The sequence below is a fragment of the Schistocerca piceifrons genome, chromosome 9 (assembly GCF_021461385.2).
Source record: "Schistocerca piceifrons isolate TAMUIC-IGC-003096 chromosome 9, iqSchPice1.1, whole genome shotgun sequence".
Lineage (NCBI taxonomy): Eukaryota > Metazoa > Arthropoda > Insecta > Orthoptera > Acrididae > Schistocerca > Schistocerca piceifrons.
This window is the reverse complement of record NC_060146.1, coordinates 164654095-164676193: the sequence shown is the minus strand read 5'-3', so window position 1 is coordinate 164676193 and position 22099 is coordinate 164654095. Positions and strand designations below refer to the sequence as shown.

At 42.9% G+C, this 22099-nt stretch overlaps 1 protein-coding gene across 3 annotated transcripts in view; it reads left to right on the top strand.

Moving 5' to 3' along the window:
• Positions 1–22099, top strand: part of LOC124717136 (retinol-binding protein pinta-like) — a 271365-nt gene that overhangs the window by 62978 nt on the left and 186288 nt on the right. The window contains exon 2 of one of the 3 annotated variants that reach the window (XM_047243876.1): positions 11633–11647. The exons of 1 other annotated variant lie outside the window; for it this stretch is intronic. The gene's annotated coding sequence lies outside the window, so the exon portion shown is untranslated. Of the gene's footprint in view, positions 1–11632; positions 11724–22099 lie in introns of all 3 variants that reach the window. One more of the 3 variants, XM_047243877.1, reaches the window with a different exon arrangement.

The following is a 22099-nucleotide window of genomic DNA, read 5'->3' as shown; positions in this document are numbered from 1 at the left end:
CTGGAGTGACATGGGAACCCTAAAACTTCTACATACGAATCTTACAGGTGACACGTACGTAAGCATCCTGTCTGATTACCTGAATCCATTCATGTCCATTGTGCATTCTGACGGCCTTGGGCAATTCCACCAAGACATTGCGACACCCCACACGTCCAGAATTGCTACAGAGTGACTCCAGGAACACCCTTCTGAGTTTAAACGCTTTCTCTGGGCACTAGACTCCCCAGATATGAACATAATTGATCATATCTGGAATGCCTCGCAACATGTTGTTCAGAAGAGATCTCCCTCCACCCCTCTTACTCTTACGGATTTATGGACAGCCGTGCGGGACTTGTGGTGTCAGTTTCCTCCACCTTTACTTCAGACATTATTCGAGTCCATGCCACGTCGTGTTGCGGCACTTGTGTGTGATCGCGGGGGCTATTCATGAAGAAAAGTCAATTAAAATTAAGCATATTTGATAATTTAACTTGTTGTAAGTTCCTATGGGACCAAACTCCTGAGGTCATCGGTCCCTTGGCTAATACATTACTTAATATAACTTAAACTAACTTACACTTTGGTCAAGGGGGGGGGGGGGGGCAAAACGTGGCTAGGTCCTTCAGACCGCGTGGCTGCTCCGCGAGGCATATTTTTATTAGGAATATTTGGTACTCAACGCAGAATTACACTGTTAAATATTTTATTCCAAAACATTGTCCGTTTATAAAAAGCTGCGTTGAACGTTAGCTTTTGTAACGAGTTTTTTCCCCCGTGTATTAGCGTATCCTTCTGTTAATGCGGCAGTTATACTTATTACCAAATGTTGAACAACAGTCACGTGACAATCGTGAACTGGAAACACAGTGCATCCAATCGGTACGTTTCTTAATTTCGTAATAGATTTCATAACACCAACAAGTTCTCTTCATCCCATTCATAAATGTTATTTTCGTAGCCTTCTGCAATACCTTTGTCTGATTAACGCTGTGAGCTAGTTGTAGTATTTTTCCTTCTTAGCTACATCAGTCTGCTCTTCTCTTCACTAGTATTTCCTTATGGTGGCCATTTTGTGCCTTTTTTCTGTTTCTTTTCTGATCCCTCTCTTTCTTTGCAATTTCAGTATATTCCGCAGAATTTAGCTATTGGTTACAGTTACTGGCTTCCTCTTAAAAGTCATGGTTTTATCAATAAAAGATACAAGTGATATTTCTTCCAGAAGATTTTTATGTGTTGGTTTAGGAGTAGGGTGTTTTGAATTGATTATCTTTGAAGTTTTAGGTTTAGTAGGAGGGAAGCCGAAGTTGTTTCAGTGAAAGGATTTGACTTAGGTGAATAACTCTGCTCTTTTGGACTGTTTAGGATCAGTAGGTCTTTTGATGTGCTTTGAAGTGGTCGGTTGTCCCGTGCGTGTGATTCTTCTCTTCCTTTTGTTGGCGTAGACCTACCTTCCGACAAATAAGCATAATATGGGACTGCGGGCATAATCAATGGGATTATTCCGCATGCCTTCAAGCTAAGTTTAAATTTAATTGCGCTCCATTTCTTCCATAGTACGGCAAGCGGTCCATTTCTTCCCGATGACACTGGTCCGTCTCTCTCGATTGTCTGGAGATTTCTATCTGCAGGTACCGAACTCTGCAGCCATTTAAAAAACTGCACCAGTATTGCGCAAACTAAGCCTAAATATTAAAATCATGCAATCACATTACAAAACTTTTCGGCTTAGAAAACAGAGAATGTGATTTTTCTCCAGAAGTATCACAAAAATAACTGCAAAACTTTTGCACCACGTTTCTTTACAAAAGAGATTCCTCATAACTAGCGGGTGGTGCTCTGTAGCGACGGATTTGTGAAGTACTTCACCTCTCTGTCTTATCCGGTGGTCCAACTCTTCCACAATAACCGCATATTTTTGTTTATTTGCAGCATGAATGACTTCTTTTCTGTCTTATAGACGCGGGCACGTGAAGCATTTTCCTTTTCGTGGTCTTACAGTTGCCGCCATCTTCGAACTGTTGGCTACTAATTCCACAGCGTGCCATGGCTTGTAGAACTTCATTTTGGGGGCGTAGGGTTGTTGATTCCCCTCTCCATATAACAAAGTTTTTATCAGGTCTGGCTTCCATTTAGTTGGGATGTTACCGTGAAAATTATTGCTCCTACATCTAATATGTCTGTGCATGAGACAAAATACCCTGTTGTTGACGTCTCTTCCAAGTGTACGTAACTGCCTTCAGGTCAAGAGACTTCTGATACACATTCACTATACTGGATGTAAATTTTAAGTTGACAAATCAGAATAACTCGAAAAATAAGCTTCACACGAAAAAATGCGTAGAATCCAAAGATGATTATTTCCGGGGGGGGGGGGGGGGGGGGGAGACGGGACAGCCGGCCGAAGTGGCCGTGCGGTTAAAGGCGCTGCAGTCTGGAATCGCAAGACCGCTACGGTCGCAGGTTCGAATCCTGCCTCGGGCATGGATGTTTGTGATGTCCTTAGGTTAGTTAGGTTTAACTAGTTCTAAGTTCTAGGGGACTAATGACCTCAGCAGTTGAGTCCCAAAGTGCTCAGAGCCATTTGAACCATTTCTTTTTTTGAGACGGGACATCTGCTAGTGCTAAAATTAGCCCGCCTCCCCAGCCCCCTGGGTGTGGGGCGGGAGGCAACTTTAAAAATTTCACATGGGAACCCCCAATTTTTACTGCAAAATCAGATTCTACATAAAAAGCTACGTATATTTCGTTTTAAACATTTGTTTTGATTCTTGGTAGTTGGCGCTGTAATTCAAGAAAATCCATGTTCTCATTATTGCGTGGAAAATGGCTACGGATAAATAAAAAATACTTATTTATTTCATAAATTTTGATTCGCAAAAATTAAAACTCTCCCTCTCTCCCCGTAAGGTGGGGTTTGAGAGAGAGGAATTAGAGTTTTACAAATGTTGACCCAAATATTAATTTCTTCCTCAGATTCGGATAAGTTTTGTTTGGGTCAAGATTTATAAAACTGTAATTCCTCTCTCTCAAACCCCGCCCTATGGGGAGAGAGGGAGAGTTTTAGTTTTAGCGAATCAAAATTTACGAAGTAAATAAGTATTTTTTATTTATCCGTAACCATTTTCCACGCAATAATGAGAACATGGATTTTCTTGAATTACAGCGCCAACTACCAATAATCAAAACAAATGTTTAAAACCAAATATACGTAGTTTTTTATGTAGAATCTGATTCTGCAGTAAAAATTGGGGGTTCCCATTTGAAATTTTTAAAGTTGTCTCCCGCCCCACACCCAGGGGTCTGGGTTGGCGGGCTAATTTTAGCACCAGCAGATGTCCCCCTCGAAAATGATCAACTTTGGATTCTTCACATTTTTTCGTGTGAAGTTTATTTTTCGAGTTATTCTGGTTTGTCAACTTAAAATTTACACCCTGTATAATAATGTCGTTTGTACGTCTTTCATCTACAGTTGGGCTGTTTGCCTTAGCTACATCACACGTTTGTTCTCTTTTCGCCACACAATGTGAAAGTGTCAAATTGTATTTCAGACGAAAGATGATAATAAAAGTTCTCAGGCCATGGAAGCCTTTATTTGGTGGAGTGATTGTTTAGTCACTATGTCTCTTACTCGACAAGATGGAATTTTCGTGATACTGTGTACTGGTATCCTGCTCATTGGAGGCAGCGATTATCTCTACTGAGTTCCATCAAGATCGATAAAGGAGTCAGCAGTTGTGTAGTCTGTGTCATCTAACTCTTCAGTGCTTGTTTCACCTGGGACGACTGATGACGTGGGTTCATTGTCCTGGTGACCATCAGATGGAAGAAAGCTTCATCTTCAAGATACTCACTAACAATTGATTTGAAGTTTTGATCACCTTCGCTGGCTGCAAATGTTCTTCTGTCTTTAGGGACAGTTTGGTATCGGATTGTGTTCTAATTAACGAAAAATAGTATTATAAGTACTTATTCTGTTTATGATACAAAACTTACATTCATCTGAAAGTGTTTTGGCATTGAAAAATACTCTTGTTTTCAGTTGAGGACTGGCATATAGATTTTGCTTCTGAGCTCTCAGTGAAGAGTACAGTTGTATCAAACTGACAATCGTTATCAGTAATCTAGCTACTTTAATAAGTCATTCTGGTGAAATATAAATGTTATTGTTGTGGTCTTCAGTCCAGAGACTGGTTTGATGCAGCTCTCCACGCTACTCTATCCTGTGCAAGCTTCTTCATCTCCCAGTACCTACTGCAACCTACATCCTCCTCAATCTGTTTAATGTATTCATCTCTTGGTCTCCCTCTACGATTTTTACCCTCCACGCTGCCCTCCAATACTAAACTGGTGATCACTTGATGTCTCAGAATATGCCCTGCCAACCGATCCCTTCTTCCAGTCAAGTTGTCCCACAAATTTCTCTTCTCTCCAATTCTATTCAATACCTCCTCATTAGTTATGTGATCTACCCATCTAATCTTCAGCATTCTTGTGTAGCACATTTCGAAAGCCTCTAGTCGCTTCTTGTCTAAACTATTTATCGTCCACGTTTCACTTCCACACATGTCTACACTCCACACAAATATTTTCAGAAACGACTTCCTGACACTTAAATCTATACTGGACGTTAGCAAATTTCTCTTCTTCAGAAATACACTCCTGGAAATGGAAAAAAGAACACATTGACACCGGTGTGTCAGACCCACCATACTTGCTCCGGACACTGCGAGAGGGCTGTACAAGCAATGATCACACGCACGGCACAGCGGACACACCAGGAACCGCGGTGTTGGCCGTCGAATGGCGCTAGCTGCGCAGCATTTGTGCACCGCCGCCGTCAGTGTCAGCCAGTTTGCCGTGGCATACGGAGCTCCATCGCAGTCTTTAACACTGGTAGCATGCCGCGACAGCGTGGACTTGAACCGTATGTGCAGCTGACGGACTTTGAGCGAGGGCGTATAGTGGGCATGCGGGAGACCGGGTGGACGTACCGCCGAATTGGTCAACACGTGGGGCGTGAGGTCTCCACAGTACATCGATGTTGTCGCCAGTGGTCGGCGGAAGGTGCACGTGCCCGTCGACCTGGGATCGGACCGCAGCGACGCACGGATGCACGCCAAGACCGTAGGATCCTACGCAGTGCCGTAGGGGACCGCACCGCCACTTCCCAGCAAATTAGGGACACTGTTGCTCCTGGGGTATCGGCGAGGACCATTCGCAACCGTCTCCATGAAGCTGGGCTACGGTCCCGCACACCGTTAGGCCGTCTTCCGCTCACGCCCCAACATCGTGCAGCCCGCCTCCAGTGGTGTCGTGACAGGCGTGAATGGAGGGACGAATGGAGACGTGTCGTCTTCAGCGATGAGAGTCGCTTCTGCCTTGGTACCAATGATGGTCGTATGCGTGTTTGGCGCCATGCAGGTGAGCGCCACAATCAGGACTGCATACGACCGAGGCACACAGGGCCAACACCCGGCATCATGGTGTGGGGAGCGATCTCCTACACTGGCCGTACACCACTGGTGATCGTCGAGGAGACACTGAATAGTGCACGGTACATCCAAACCGTCATCGAACCCATCGTTCTACCGTTCCTAGACCGGCAAGGGAACTTGCTGTTCCAACAGGACAATGCACGTCCGCATGTATCCCGTGCCACCCAACGTGCTCTAGAAGGTGTAAGTCTACCCTGGCCAGCAAGATCTCCGGATCTGTCCCCCATTGAGCATGTTTGGGACTGGATGAAGCGTCGTCTCACGCGGTCTGCACGTCCAGCACGAACGCTGGTCCAACTGAGGCGCCAGGTGGAAATGGCATGGCAAGTCGTTCCACAGGACTACATCCAGCATCTCTACGATCGTCTCCATGGGAGAATAGCAGCCTGCATTGCTGCGAAAGGTGGATATACACTGTACTAGTGCCGACATTGTGCATGCTCTGTTGCTTGTGTCTATGTGCCTGTGGTTCTGTCACTGTGATCATGTGATGTATCTGACCCCAGGAATGTGTCAATAAAGTTTCCCCTTCCTGGGACAATGAATTCACGGTGTTCTTATTTCAATTTCCAGGAGTGTATAAATATATGCATAAATATAAATATAAAGTACCTAAAAGGCAGCTGTTTCGCTACGTGGTCTAAAAGACGCCTTTAATGCATTACACTAGTAGGACTATAAGATTTATAAAGTAAAACAATTACTGTTACGTCCAACAAACAGTTTCCTTCTGAGCAAAACCAGATGAATTCCAAGTGTTACCCAGCACATCGGCTAAAATCAATAAATTTTAAGTCAATTTTTGGACAGCATGAAACGTTGCCATTTATAAATCACACTGTTATACGTACAAGAGTTAACAAAGGTAACATATCACCTCAGGCTTGCTATGGAAAGACAAGAGGTGACTATCATGTGCTTCTTAGACATTAGCAAAGCCTTTGACACTGTCGACTTATTTGCCAAACTTGACAGCCTAAATTTCTCGCCAAGCGCAGTGTAATGGTTTCTGTAGTACGTGACTTCTCGCCAACATTGCGTCGTGTCCGGCATCATAAAGGAGACAGGCAGCATCAGGCGACCCCTAAGATTCAGTATTAGGTCCTATACGCGTCTCATTGTATGTCGCTGACGTATCGTCAGTTTAATACATTAAATGCATTCCCTATTGCGAATAATGATAACTATCAGCTGTAGAATGGAGTGACAATGAAAATTTGTGCCGCATCGGGACCCGAACCCGGATTTCCCGCTTATGGCGAGCGGTTGGTTCACCATTTGGCTATCCGTGCATTACTCAGGGCCAGCCCCAAACTTAGACATGGTAAGTCGACCGCACAGGGTAAGCGGGTTCGAGTCCCGACCCGGCACAAATTTGCACTGTCTTCACTCCTTTCTAAAGCTGATGGTAATCATAATCCTCTATTGCGAATACATTTAATGTATTTCATAACAGCTGTAGTCGCCGCAGTGCCTGTTCCTTTGGACATGGATGGACGTGTAAAAGAACTTTGTATCGCAATCAGAATAATGCAGACACTGCAGTATCGTATCGTCAGTCTCGTCCCACAGCAAATAACACATATACGCTGATGATCTCCATTTCTATGTAACAAGGAAAGTTACCCAGTGATGGGATAGACTTTTTTAAACCATCTATAGTGATGTAGTTTAAGATCCCAGGTATCATAACCTGCAGCCATTCTCCCTGGTGGGCCCTCAATTGCGAGTAATAGATGAAAAAAATTATACTGAATTTTGCGTGACGCACAGCATCTTTAAACAACTATTACTGTGTAGACTGCTTGCGTAGTGTAATTGATAGGGTAGCACTTTGTATGCAAAAATTTGTGGTTTCGAATCACATCATATGCTTCAAATTTAAAAAAAAATCTGTATCGAAATGATATTGATCACTATTTTTATTCAGTTGCTTGGTTTAAATGTAATATTTTATTTCTATTCCCGTGTCACATTTTAATCGCCCCATGGACTTTCACATTTTTGTGTCATTCTTTCTCAACTTGGAATTTTTAGGAATTTATGAATGTGAATTTAATTATATTTATGTACTATAATATTTGGAAATGTTTATCTGTCGGTTAAAACACAAAAGACGAAATAATCTTTATATGTTGACTGTGCAAGGGTGCAAAAAGTGGTAAGAAAAAATAAGATGATACAATGAAAGAAATTAAATCGAAATTAGTACATAAAATTAATCAATATCACATGACTCAAGGGAAAAAGCTTGATAACCAGAAAAATGAGAGCCAATGAGGAACTTGATATAATGATTAGAATGATATGACAAAGGAATAGAAATAAAAATTACATTTAAACTAATTAACTGAATAAAAAGTAATCATCGAAGTGATTTTGACATCGATTTTTAAAAGAAATTGAAAACTTACAACGAAAAACTAGCGAAATTTACAAATTTCATACTTCTTTATTTACTCGATGACTAATTTTAGGCCGGAACCAATCTTCAAATCGTCGTAACAGATAGTCAAAATGGTATATCCGAAACTGCAAAAACTACATCAAAAGTATATACATATTATTAAGAGCAAACGAACAGTTAATGCTCATACAGATTCCTTCCGTCACTGTCAAAGTGCTCTTCATAAGATACGGTGCACTTGTCAAGTCTTTTTCCCACAGAAGCATGTGTGTAACCCTCCACCTTTAGTACTGTACAGTGCCTTTCACGAAGCTATTTTTACCGTCTCCACATCATCATACCGCTTTCCTTTGACACATTTTTCATTCGCGGGAGGAGAAAGTCGTAGGGGGCTTTTCTGGCGAATATCCAAGGTGGAAAACGACAGGCCATCTCTTTTATTTATTTATTTGGTCCTGTTGATTACATATTGTACAACCAGTTTGCAAGTAATATAGGACAAGTCAATTGATACAATACAGTAATACATGAACATTTATACATCACATTGCACAGACATTTGTTTATTTCCCAATAACAATTACTTGCATGCAGTATTAAAGCCTGCATTATGCCAAAAACAGTTTAAGTGACTGGTCCCGAGTTCGAGTCTCGTTTTGACACACAGTTTTAATCTGCCAGGAAGTTTCATATCAGCACACACTCCGCTGCAGAGTGAAAATATCATTCTAGTTTAAGTGACTGTATAAAATAGTAGAATAAGTGATAGTGCATATTTTTATGCTACTGACATAATAAACAGGTAAATTTGCTTCATGGGCATGGTTTGAATTAAATACAAATTTTAACTGCATTCCTTAAGAAGAGGTTTAAGTGAATGCTCAAGAGTGTGGTATACGTGGGAGTTCACATTTTCTCCTAATGACACAGATAAATTTGTAAATTTACATTTTATCACCACAATTTCAGTTAAACTACAAGTAACAGCACCATACTTTATCTTTAAATGGCTCTGAGCACTATGGGACTTAACATCTGTGGTCATCAGTCCTTTATCTTTAAGGGAGTATTTTTCTTAGGTAGTTTCCCCCACTATTATACCCTATAACTCTAAGTATTCATTCATTTTACAGAAAGTTTATTCTATAAGGAATAATTTTAATTTCCTTTTTGAAAACCTGTACATTATGTATTTCATTTTTAATATTGATAGGGAGCTTATTGACGATCTTTATACCTGACTATGTAACTCCCCTGTGTATTCTAGTGAGAGTTCCACAGCCTGGGTGAAAATGTTTCACCTGTCTTGTGTCATGGTTGTGGATGTCACAATTTTCCCGAAGCAATTCCTTGTTGTTGGCTACAAATAACATCAGTGAGTATGTATACTGACCTGTGATGGTAAGAATCCTGAGAGATTTGAAGAGACCTGCAAGATGCCCCATTAGGGACCGCACATATTAGTCTCGCTGCTCGTTTTTGTATTCTGAAGACTTTTTCAACACCTGCAGCATTTCCCCAGAAGATTATGCCATAGGAGAGAACAGAATAGAAATATACAAAATATGACAACAACATTATTTCTCTGTCCACTAACTGATGGAGATCTCTTAGTGCAAAGCACTATGAGCTAAGTTTCTCGACCAGCTCATCAATTTGTTCTTTCTGTCTTAGGTGACTGTCTATCTGGATACCTAAGAATTTCGTATGTGTGGTTTCATTTATTTTGTGACTGTTAACATGTATTTCAGGAACTTTATTTTTATTTTTTGTCAGAAACTGCATCATACTGGTTTTTGAAAGATTTAAGGTTAGGCTATTCGCAGTAAACCATTTGTGTACTTGAGTAGAGACTGTCGTGGCAATATCCTGCATTGTGGAGTTGGGTCCTTTTACAAGAACACTTGTATCGTCAGCAAACTTTTGATCTGTTTTTAATTGTGATTTTTAGATCATTAATGTAGATCAGGAAAATTAGTGGCCCAAGAATCGAGCACTGTGGGACTTCAGGCATTATATTTCCCCAGTCTGACTTTAATGCTGTACCTGTCCTCCTTAAGACAACCTTTTGCTTCCTGTTCTGTATGATTCTATCCAAGTCAAAGATTTGTCTTTAATGCCATAATGTAGAAGCTTTTTTAAGAGTGTGTTGTGATCTACACAATCAGATGCCTTGGCAAGGTCACAAAATATCCCCATGGATACCTTTTGTAATTTAGTTCACCTAAAATTTCATCTGTTAGGTTAAATATAGCTCTGTCTGTGGAGGAGTCCTTATGAAAGCTGAACTATGTAGGAGCCAGTAAGCCATTTTGTGTCGTGTGACTATAAATAATATCATACACTATTCTTTCAAATACCTTTCAGAACACTGGCAGCAAAGAGATGGGCTGATAGTTGGATATTTCATCCCTTGCTCCACTTTTGTGGATTGGAATCACTACTGCATGTTTTAATCTATCTGGTTACACACCAGTTTCCATAGATTGGTTGCACAAATAGTATATTATATAACAGATTAAGTCTGCACATGATTTTAAAATCCTGCTTGATATGCCATCGTATCAACAGGAATCTGAGTTTGTGAGTAATTTTATGGTTTTTCCAATTTCTTTAGGAGTTGTACTTCTGAAATAAAGTGATACTTTGGATGTTGTTTGCATGTGGTTAAGTAGTTCAATAGCTTGTGTGTGAGACTGTTTATTATAGTTCACTGTTTTTTCAGCTATAGTGAGGAAAAAATTGTTGAAATCTGAGGCTGCAACTCTGCGGTTATTATTGTCAGGTTTTATGTTCCTATTTGTCTCACTTTTTATGATGTGCCATATGGTTTTTATTTTATTGTTTGAGTTGGTAAGTTTTTGTGCATAGTGCAACTGTTTGGCCTTCTTCATTACACTTGTTAGAATTTTACAGTATTTCTTGTAATGTAACTTTACTGCTGGGCCTGTACTTGTCCTCTATTGTACATACAGATCTCACTTTTTGTTATATTATAGTTTTATGCCAGTAGTTAGCCATTGTTTCCTTTTACTACAGGTTGGTTTGATTTTAATCTGTCTTTGGGGGAAAGAAGCTTCAAAATGTTTAAGGAATAAGCTCAGGAAAGAGTTTAACTTCTCATTCATTGTATCAGCCTGGTATGCTTCTTCTCATGGTTAATGGCATAAACTATTTCTGAAGAAGCAAGTAGATTCAGCATTTATTTGAGATGCCAAATAGTGGGTTGCTCTTAAGGCTATGCGTGCGAGCGCGCTGTCGCGATGAATGCGCTGTCACCTGTGGCAAAGTGGCCAGTGGGTACAAATTCCCGATTCGCAATTCCACGAACATCAAAAAAGACAATCGTCATCGGCTTCACATCCCACCTCACTTGCCTTGCTTTTTTTGGTTTAGGAGAGTTGGGAGTCCTCCACTGACATGATGCTTGCTTCGTTTCTGGGTTATACCCGTAACACCAACACTCATCGCCTGTAATGACTTTGTTCACAAAATTTGGATATCTTTCAGTCTTTGTTTTCAAGTCTTGGCACATTTTCACACACATGATTTTTAGCTGATTTGTGAGAAGGCTCAGAACAAATTTAGCGGAAACATGCCTCGTGTGCAAATCCTCACTCAGAATCAACTGGCACGAGCTCCCTCTCACGCCTGTCTCCTGAAATTTGGTCGATCATCAAACGGCGAACCTCCTTGATTATTTGACGGATATTTTAAATGTTTTCCTCGTTTTGCTTTGTTGCAGGGCGTCCAGAACGAGGTTGGTTTTCAACACTTTTCTCGCCACGTTGTTCGCACCTCATAACATCCTTCTGGAAAGCCTCTTGAAGCATTTGGTGAGTCTCCATTGCCGATTTTTTAAACAGGACACAAAATTCCAAATACTCTTTGTTCTTTTAAAGCTACATACAACTTTAATAGTGGCAACTATTTATTTACAGCTCGTATAAAACAGATACGTATTTCAAAGTTTTACTGACCTTCAAAGTAGTCACCAACATTGTGTATAACCCATTGCCAGCAATGTGGAGGTCGTAGAACACTCTTAGCAGTGCCAGTTGTGTTGACAGTTCGAGCGCCTCGGTCTATTGCCATACGAATTTGTAGCAGTTCTGAAGCGAATGCCGTGAAGTGTTTCCTTCAGTTTAGAAACTGAGTTGAACTCACGAGGGCAAGTGCAGTAGGTGGTATAGCACTTAGCAGCCCCATCAGTCAGACAAATCAGTAACAGTTTGCACTGTACGTGCTTGAGCATTGTCCTGAAAAATGATGGTCAGGTCCTGCAGAAAGTGTCATAACTTCTGTCTCTATGCTGTTCATTTTTAGAACACAGCCTACGACCAGCTTAGACACAAGTGATGACACTTTCTGCAGGACCTGACCATCATTTTGCAGGAGAATGTTCAAGCACGTACAGTGTAAGCTGTTACTGATTTGTTTGACTGATGGGGCTGCTAAGTTCTATACCACCTACTGCACTCTCCTGACTTAAGACCTCGTAAGTTCAACTCGATTTATAAACTGCAGGAAACACTTCACGGCATTCGCTTCAGTACTGCTACAAATTCGTCGGGCAATAGACCGCGCCTCTCGAACTGTCAACACAACTCGCACTGTTTAGAGTATCCTACGACCTCCACATCGCTGGCAACGGGTTATACACGATGGTGGTGACTACTTTGAAGGTCAGTAAAACTTTCAAACACGTATCTATTTTGTATGAGTTGTAAATAAAAAGTTGCCACTATTAAAGTTGCAAACCTCGTATTTATCGACGGTTACCCAACATTATAGGAATGATGTTAAAAAAAATGGTTCAAATGGCTCTGAGCACTATGGGACTCAACTGCTGAGGTCATTAGTCCCCTAGAACTTAGAACTAATTAAACCTAACTAACCTAAGGACATCACAAACATCCATGCCCGAGGCAGGATTCGAACCTGCGACTGTAGCGGTCTTGCGGTTCCAGACTGCTGCGCCTTTAACCGCACGGCCACTTCGGCCGGCGAATGATGTTCAGACAGTGTATGCTAGTGTCTTGACTTTCCGTTAGGCGCCGGTACTGGCAGGGCGATGTGGAGTTGAAACAGGAGCATCGGTTAGCATTGCAGTTGCAGACAGTCAACATGGCCGGCCGCTGTGGCTGAGCGGTTCTAGGCGCTTCAGTCTGGAACTGTGCGACCGCTACGGTCGCAGGTTCGAATCCTCCCTCGGGCAAAGATGTGTGTGGTGTCCTTACGTTAGTTAGGTTTACGTTGTCTGAGTTCTAGGGGACTGATGACCTCAGATATTAAGTCCCATAGTGCTCAGAGCCATTTGAACCATTTGATCAGTCAACATGGGTCTGGAAAGACGGGCAGGGCTTTACTCGTAACGCTCTTCGCTCGTATCGTTATCCATCGGGATCAAAGCAATACGGACAGGTTTTCTTTCCGCACCGGGATTGAAGGACATGACTCGAAAGTTCGAATTAACTGGCGATTTGGGAATTTTTCTTGGGAGACGCCGGCGGCGAATTGCGCCGCAGGTTGTTGAAGAGTTTACTGTTGCTGGGGTAGAGAGTGCTGGACATAATGAGCGATCTTCAAGTAGTGCAAGAGTTGTGTCACGACAGCTGGACAGTCCATTGTCCACCATTGTTTTGGGCAACAGAAGTGCGGTTCCAGGCAGATGGCCGTCACATGGAGCACACTGGAACATACACATGGTACGCCATTAACAAATGTTACCTTCTCATGTGGAAACTAAAATGTGCCTCTTTCAATGTTTTATTCGTTATCTCTCTTCCGCATGTCATTACAAAGGTTTCCACAAAGTGTCATTCTCCTACATCACTATTTTGCAATGAGGGTCGTGTCAAGTAGTGAAAGTCTGATTATAACCACCATCTATTAGCAACCACTTAAAGCATTAAACACAGAAACAGATCTTAAGATATCCTAGGAAAAATAGAAGTCGCTTTACAAAAAAATTAATAGATAGCCCATAATGCCATATAGGTCTCTGTTCCTATGTCTATTTAAATAGCGTCCACCGGCATTGTGTCTGAGAGCAGGTGTCCTAATTGTCATAAAATTGGAAACGCTAGCCCCATTAATATGGGAGGATGTCACAATTTTAAAAAACACACACACACACACATCAAAAAAAGATTGGCATCACCTCGGTTCAGAGTGTTCCGGAATCTGTATAGAAAATTGGAGTAGAGATCAACATAAACATTATTTCCGCCCTTTTTATTGCTCCTGAAAACCACACATTGCATGTTGTACCACCATACAGCGAGATCTTCAGAGGTGGTGGTCCAGGTTGCTGTACACACCAGTACCTCTAATACCCAGTAACACATCCTCTTGCATTGATGCATGCCTATATTCGCCGCGGCATACTATCCACAAGTTCATCAAGGCAATGTTGGTCCAGATTGTCCCACTCCTCAATGGCGGTTTGGCGTAGATCCCTCAGAGAGGTTGGTGGGCCACGTCGTCCATAAACAGATCTTTTGAATCTATCCCATGCATGTTGGATAGGTTTCATGGTGCTGGCCTCCCTAGTCGAGCGATGTCGTTATCCTGAAAGAAGTCATTCACAAGATGTGCACGATGGGGTGCGAATAGTCGTCTGTGAAGACGAATGTCTCGCCAATATCCTACCCTGGCGATATGCCACGAGTTATTATATGGTTGTATTCACCCTCCCCCCCCCCCCCCCCCCCCCCGTATCCCGTATTGTGACACGATATGGATATGCACTATCGGACGGAGGGTGGCATTCGCGTATCGTACAGCAGCTACATCGCCTTCCATGATCACCAGCGGCGCACGTCGCCCCACATAATGCCACCCCAAAATAGCAGGGAGTCTCCACCTTGCTTTACTCGCTGGACAGTGTGTCTAACACGGGGTTGCTTCCAAACACGTCTCTGACGATTGTCCGGTTTAAGACATGTGCGACACTCATTGGGGAAGAGCAGTCCATTCGGCATGTTGTTGGGACCATCTGTACCGCGCTGCATGGTGTCGTAGTTGCAAAGATGGACCTCACTATGGACGTCGGGAGTGAAGTTTCGCATCATGCAGCCGATTGCGCACAGTCTGAGTCGTAACATGACGTCCTGTTGCTGCACGAAAAGCATTATTCAACATGGTGGCGTCGCAGTCTGGGTTCCTCCGAGCCATAATGCGTAGACAGCGGTCATCCACTGCAGTAGCAGCCCTTGCGCAGCCTGAGCGAGGCATGACATCGACAGTTCCTGTCTCTCTGTATCTCTGTATCTCCTCCATGTCCGAACAACATCGCTTTGGTTCACTCCCAGACGCCTGGACACTTCCCTTGTTGAAAGCTCTTCCTGGCACAAAGCACAAAGCGGATCGTCTTGGCATGGTGAAAATGGTTCAAATGGCTCTGAGCACTATGCGACTTAACTTCTGAGGTCATCAGTCGCCTAGAACTTAGAACTACTTAAACCCAACTAACCTAAGGACATCACACACATACATGCCCGAGGCTGGGTTCGAAACAGCGACCGTAGCAGTCGCGCGGTTCCGGACTGAAGCACCTAGAACCGCTCGGCCACCACGGCCGACGAGTAGTGTTGACCACCAGAAAATGCAATATGAAGGTAATGACCGTAGTACGATTGATCGTATAACGAGAAGGAAAAGTAGGGAGTCTTTTATCTAAATCCCCAGTGTGTTCACCCTGAGGTCATTCAAGTTGTTGTATCGAATGAAGTAGAAAATAAAACGAAAATGTACCTGGCCGACAGTCTTGTGTAAGATGAGAGAGCCAGGCGGTGCGCCTAGAACCGCACGGCCACTCCGGCCGGCTAGGCCTGGTTGAACTACAGTCAACACGAGCCGTGTACCTCCTTCCTGGTGGAATGACTGGGGGTGCTGCTCATGGATGGTTGTTCACATCTTTGGGCGGGTTTAGTAACATCTCTGAACAAAGGGATGGTGCCTGTGACACAATATCCACAGTCAACGTCTATCTTCGGGAGTTCTGAGAACCGGGGTGATGCAAAACTTTTTTTTATATGTATATACATTTCACGTTCCATTGCACTGAACACATACGCTGCGGCTGCACAATGTTCACTGTGGCCATCTAACTGAAATAAGAATGTTGTGTAAGCCGGCCGGTGTGGCCGTGCGGTTCTAGGCGCGTCAGTCTGGAACCGCGTGACCGCTACGGTCGCAGGTTCGAATCCTGCCTCGGGCATGGGTGTTTGTGATGTCCTTAGGTTACTTAGGTTTAAGTAGTTGTAAGTTCTAGGGGACTGATGACCTCAGAAGTTAAGTCCCATAGTGCTCAGAGCCATCTGAACCATTTGAATGTCGTGTGACTAGGGCCTCCCGTCGGGTAGACCGTTCGCCGGGTGCAAGTCTTTCGAGTTGACGCCACTTCGGCGACTTGCGCGTCGGCGGGGATTAAATGGTGATGATTAGGACAACACAACACCCAGTCCGTGAGAGGAGAAAATCTCCGACCTAGCTAGGAATCGAACTCGGGCCCTGAGGATTGACATTCTGTCGCGCTAACCATTCAGCTACCGGGGGTGGACGCCATATAACGTATTAAGCATCTTTTCCAAAGATCTTACACTGAGGTATACACAGATATGAAAAGTCGATGTACTGAGAAGGGAACCTCCCCATCGCAACCCCCTCAGATTTAGGTGTAAGTTGACACAGTCGATAGGCCTTGAAAAACTGAACACAGATCAATCGAGAAAACAGGAAGAAGTTGTGTGGAACTAAGAAAAAAATTAGCAAAATGTACGAACTGAGTAGTCCATGTGCATGATAAGCAACATGAAGGAGCCTCTGAGCTCAGGAGCGCACTGGTCCAGTGGCGCTGTCCCCCATAACGAGGTGGAAAACAAGTACCCTACGGTTCACTGGCCAAGAGTGTGGAAAAAGATACACCACAACTTTCTGTCATCCACGGTGCGTTCGAATCGCCAGCAAAAAATTTGCCACACGACAGCGACTTCACGCTATTGGACTGGCAGACTCACCTTATTGCCCAGATTGTCACCTCTTGGATACCGATGAACATCGTTTTACATGCGCATCGTCGTCCGGAGTTTGGCGACTAACACAGAAGATATTGGCTTGTTACCTCCGGGTCACACCTGATATGATTTACCCTCAGACCCTACTTTGTCCAGATGAAACTTACTTTCCGGCCGCAAAATATCATGCGCTTACATGCTTCAAAGGACTTATTGTCGCCTATATCTTTAGCGACGGAGAGAAAGAGCAGCTTGTTTACTGGTGGTTCCTGCAAAATGCTCACAATGCCCTCGAACGCACACCGAAATACCGAACGCTCTTCGCAAATTATTTACGCAGCGTTTTCGTTAACCCCCCACTCAGCTGGGGAGTGCCAAGCTGCGGTTAATGTTCTGTGCCGCATCACACTAACGGCTGAACGTTCTGCCTTGTCGGCCATGAGCGACGGAAGAGACAGGCTGCTGCAAGGAGGCTGTTTTCCTTGAGGCAGTAGCGATGCAGAATGCCTCCGTTGCAGATGCCCTTGACAGGCGCTGTTGGAGATACCAGATAACGATGGCGAAGCACCAAGTGGAACCAGTTACATTTATTGAAGAACCTTTTAGCTGGAATTGAATCAGTGATTTACATTTTTATTTTTTTGATTACTCTTTTATGCCACCTTTGTTGTTGTAACACATACTTGTAACACTGAGTTCCTAGAATTTTCATTTGTACACGTTTCCTATCTGTAATCATAAAAAAATAAAAAAAATAAAAAAATTGGTTAGCGTGAGCAGCTGCGGAACGAGAGGTCCTTGGTTCAAGTCTTCCCTCGAGTGAAAAGTTTAATTTTTTATTTTCAGACAATTGTTGTCTGTCCGTCAGTCCGTCCGATGCGAGGTAAAAGCGCCGTAGTATGGGGACACATAATCAACTTCGCTCTCCAAAATTCCAGGACATTTTCAGATTTGCTTGGACATATGTAGGATTTGACGGTCTACTCACGGAAAAATTTGAAAACGTTAAAAACACGTGTTTTGACAGAGCACAAGGAAAACTGTGCGACTGTGAAACTGTTGCATTCATTTGTTGCAGTTTATGTGACAAGCTCTTATGTTTTCATCACTTTTTTGGGAGTGATTATCACATCCTCAAGAAAACCTAAATCGGGCAAGGTAGAAGAATATTTTTACCCCTTCGCCAAGTGTACAAGTTAGGTGGGTCGACAACATATTCCTGTCATGTGACGCACATGCCGTCACCAGTGTCGTATAGAATATATCAGACGTGTTTTCCTGTGGAGGAATCGGTTGACCTATGACCTTGCGATCAAATGTTTTCGTTTCCCAGTGGAGAGGCACGTCCTTTCGTCTACTAACCGCACTGTTTTGCGGTGCGGTCGCAAAACACAGACGCTAAACTTATTACAGTGAACAGAGACGTCAATGAACGAGCGGACAGATCATAACTTTGCGAAAATAATGAAAGTAAACTTTTCACTCGAGGGAAGACTTGAACCAAACACCTCTGGTTCCGCAGCTGCTCACGCTAACCACGGGACTACGGCGCTCCTGAAGTCACACTCTCCTTGATGTTGCCTATCTTGCGCATGGACTAGTCAGTTTGTACATTTTGCTTATTTTTTTCATAGTTCCACACAATTTCTTCCTGTTTTCTCGATTGATCTGTGTTCAGTTTTTCAAGGCCTATCCACTGTGCCAACTTGTAACTAAATCTGAGGGGGCTGGGATGAGGAGGTTCCCTTGTGAGTGTACATGGATGGTGCACATGCGTGTTCTTCTTTCATGTGGACGTAATATTGATGAGACAGATTAAATTCAAATAAAATAATTTACAGTCCCCGTATCTAGTATTGTGACCACATATTCCTATCAGTATCGCCAACCTGCCTGACAGCTTTGTTAACGACGTAAGGTCATAAGACTTTTCCACACGATGTGCGGGTTCATTGTTGCTGCGTCTAAGACGGACATAGCAGAGAGAATGGACTGCACGGAAGCCTCCTTCGACATTTCATTTTACAGTGATTATACGTTACTGGTCTCTCTGTGATTATGTATATTCTATCTACTACGCCTGTGTGCTTGCAAAGATATATTTCTACCAATACCAATGTATTTTACGTAAGTACGAGCCGATTGTATGGGGAAAGTCAACGGCCAATAAAATCAGTTAAAAAAAAAAAAGACTGCTGGACGTTACTCTCTAATTGTTCAAGGATGCACAGAGATTCTGCGACACGCACACACACACACACACACACACACACACACACACACACGCACGCACTTCGTCTTTTTTTCTTTTTTGTGATGCGCACAACGTATTTTCATGGGTACGACAAAATGACGGGCGAACAACTCGTGTGATAGAAATGCATTTCCAACTGCAGTCGTGCGCTTTCGACTGATAAGGCAGCAGTGGAGTATAGATTACGGAAAGCGCTTTTAAAGATAACGCCTGTACGTGTCGAACAGGCTGCCACTTGCATGCAACACAGCCGAGCAGATAGTGAGGTGCATTCCGTTACATAATCACGTCCGGCGTATCCGTTCTCTGTAGTAAAACTGGCCAGTGAGCGCAGAGGTATGCGAAAATTACGACTGCCAACTCTTTAACACTTTCAGACACTCTGGCTACAACGGTATACGGGAACATTCAGTATGTTTCCCACTAGAAACCTGAGGTATACATTTCTGAATGTTCATTCTTTTCATCATACGAAAGTGCTGCCAACAGCTAGGCATCAATATGAAAATATCAGCAAAATGCAGCGCGCAGCAGCTCGTGACGACCGGAGAACGCAGGTGTGGTTGGTTCACTATATTACACTGCGTAATTGAAAACTGTTGTTCTTATTTTGTATGCAAATTATCGAACGCTAATTTCGCTTTTTATTACAATTGAGAATATTTCGCAATTAGTTACTTTAGTTAAAAAAATGAAACCAAATTTAGAAAGAAAGTTTTCAAATTACTATATCTCTGACGTCGATCTGTTGTAGTATTTTAGGACATGTTTTTTGCTCGCGTATCATGTCGTTTCTGGAAACCCAGAATCTGCTCTGTAGGAATCAACATGGATTCCGGAAACAGCGATCGTGTGAGACCCAACTCGCTTTATTTGATCATGAGACCCAGAAAATATTAGATACAGGCTCCCAGGTAGATGCTGTTTTCCTTGACTTCCGGAAGGCGTTCGATACAGTTCCGCACTGTCGCCTGATAAAGTAAGAGCCTACGGAATATCAGACCAGCTGTGTGGCTGGATTGAAGAGTTTGTAACAAACAGAACACAGCATGTTGTTCTCAGTGGAGAGACGTCTACAGACGTTAAAGTAACCTCTGGCGTGCCACAGGGGGGTGTTATGGGACCATTGCTTTTCACAATATATATAAATGACCTAGTAGATAGTGTCGGAAGTTCCATGCAGCTTTTCGCGGATGATGCTGTAGTATACAGAGAAGTTGCAGCATTAGAAAATTGTAGCGAAATGCAGGAAGATCTGCAGGGATAGGCACTTGGTACAGGGAGTGGCAACTGACCCTTAACATAGACAAATATATTGCGAATACATAGAAAGAAGGATCCTTCATTGTATGATTACATGATAGCGGAACAAACACTGGTAGCAGTTACTTCTGTAAAATATCTGGGAGTATGCGTACGGAACGATTTGAAGTGGAATGATCATGTAAAATTAATTGTTGGTAAAGCGGGTGCCAGGTTGAGATTCATTGGGAGAGTCCTTAGAAAATGTAGTCCATCAACAAACGAGGTGGCTGGCAAAACACTCGTTCGACCTATACCTGAGTATTCTGCATCAGTGTGGGATTCGTACCAGATCGGGTTGACGGAGGAGATAGAAGAGATCCAAAGAAGAGCGGCGCGTTTCATCACAGGGTTATTTGGTAACCGTGATAGCATTACGGAGATGTTTAGCAAACTCAAGTGGCAGACTCTGCAAGAGAGGCGCTCTGCATCGCGGTGTAGCTTGCTCGCCAGGTTTCGAGAGGGTGCGTTTCTGGATGAGGTATCGAATATATTGCTTCCCCCTACTTATACCTCCCGAGGAGATCACGAATGTAAAATTAGAGAGATTTGAGCGCGCACGGAGGCTTTCCGGCAGTCGTTCTTCCCGCGAACCATACGCGACTGGAACAGAAAAGGAAGGTAATGACAGTGGCACGTAAAGTGCCCTCCGCCACACACCCTTGGGTGGCTTGCGGAGTATAAATGTAGATGTAAATGTAGATGTTACCATGTAGAGAAAAGTCTTCCTTCCTTCAGCAAAAAATTCAGGTCTGAAAATGGTTAAAGTGGAAATATGGTATAATAGTGAATAACGGAAGTGAAAATAAAAGATAAATGCGAAAAATGAGGGACCTAAATTTGACCAGTCGTACACAATAAGAAATGGTAAATAATCGTATTGTATTATTATTCTCTATAAAAAAAAGCTGTATCACTACATTTTCGATATAAATTACATACATTCCTAAAAATACAAAAATTAAAGAAAAAACACACTTGACAGATTACACTCTGGTGACAAAAAACACTACCTTTTCATTATTGTTTCCTGTAATATAAATAGAAATCGAGTAAAGATTGTTACAAAACATTATCATGCTGAATGACTCAATTTTTTTCAGTCACTCACTTTGTTCCTCGGGGATGGCAGTCTCGTTGTGATGACCTGAGGTGTTTCCATGCCACGGAAACGGAAACACCTCAGCTCATCACAACGAGACTGCCACGCCAGAGGAACAAAGTCAGTGACTGTTACAAAACATTTTTAGTCGAACATCGGTCCAGCTTCCAAAGTCACATCGCCTCTTACTAAGTTTCCTCTTCTTCCACAGGATAACCACAGACTTTATGAAAAGACTATGTAACATCAGTATAATCTTGTCGTGAAATTGTTTTTGTAATGCGATTCAGCCTGAAGATGAGGTATTCCCTCGAAACATGTAGCAAAATAAGTATATAATAAAATAGTTGGTTGAAATGGCTCTAAGCACTATGGGACTTAACATCTGAAGTCATAAATCCCATAGACTTAGAGCTACTTAAACCTAACTAACCTAAGGACGTCACACACATCCATGCCCGAGGCAGAAGTCGAACCTGCGGCCGTAGCAGCAGCGCGGTTATGGACTAAAGTGCCTAGAACCGCTCGATCACA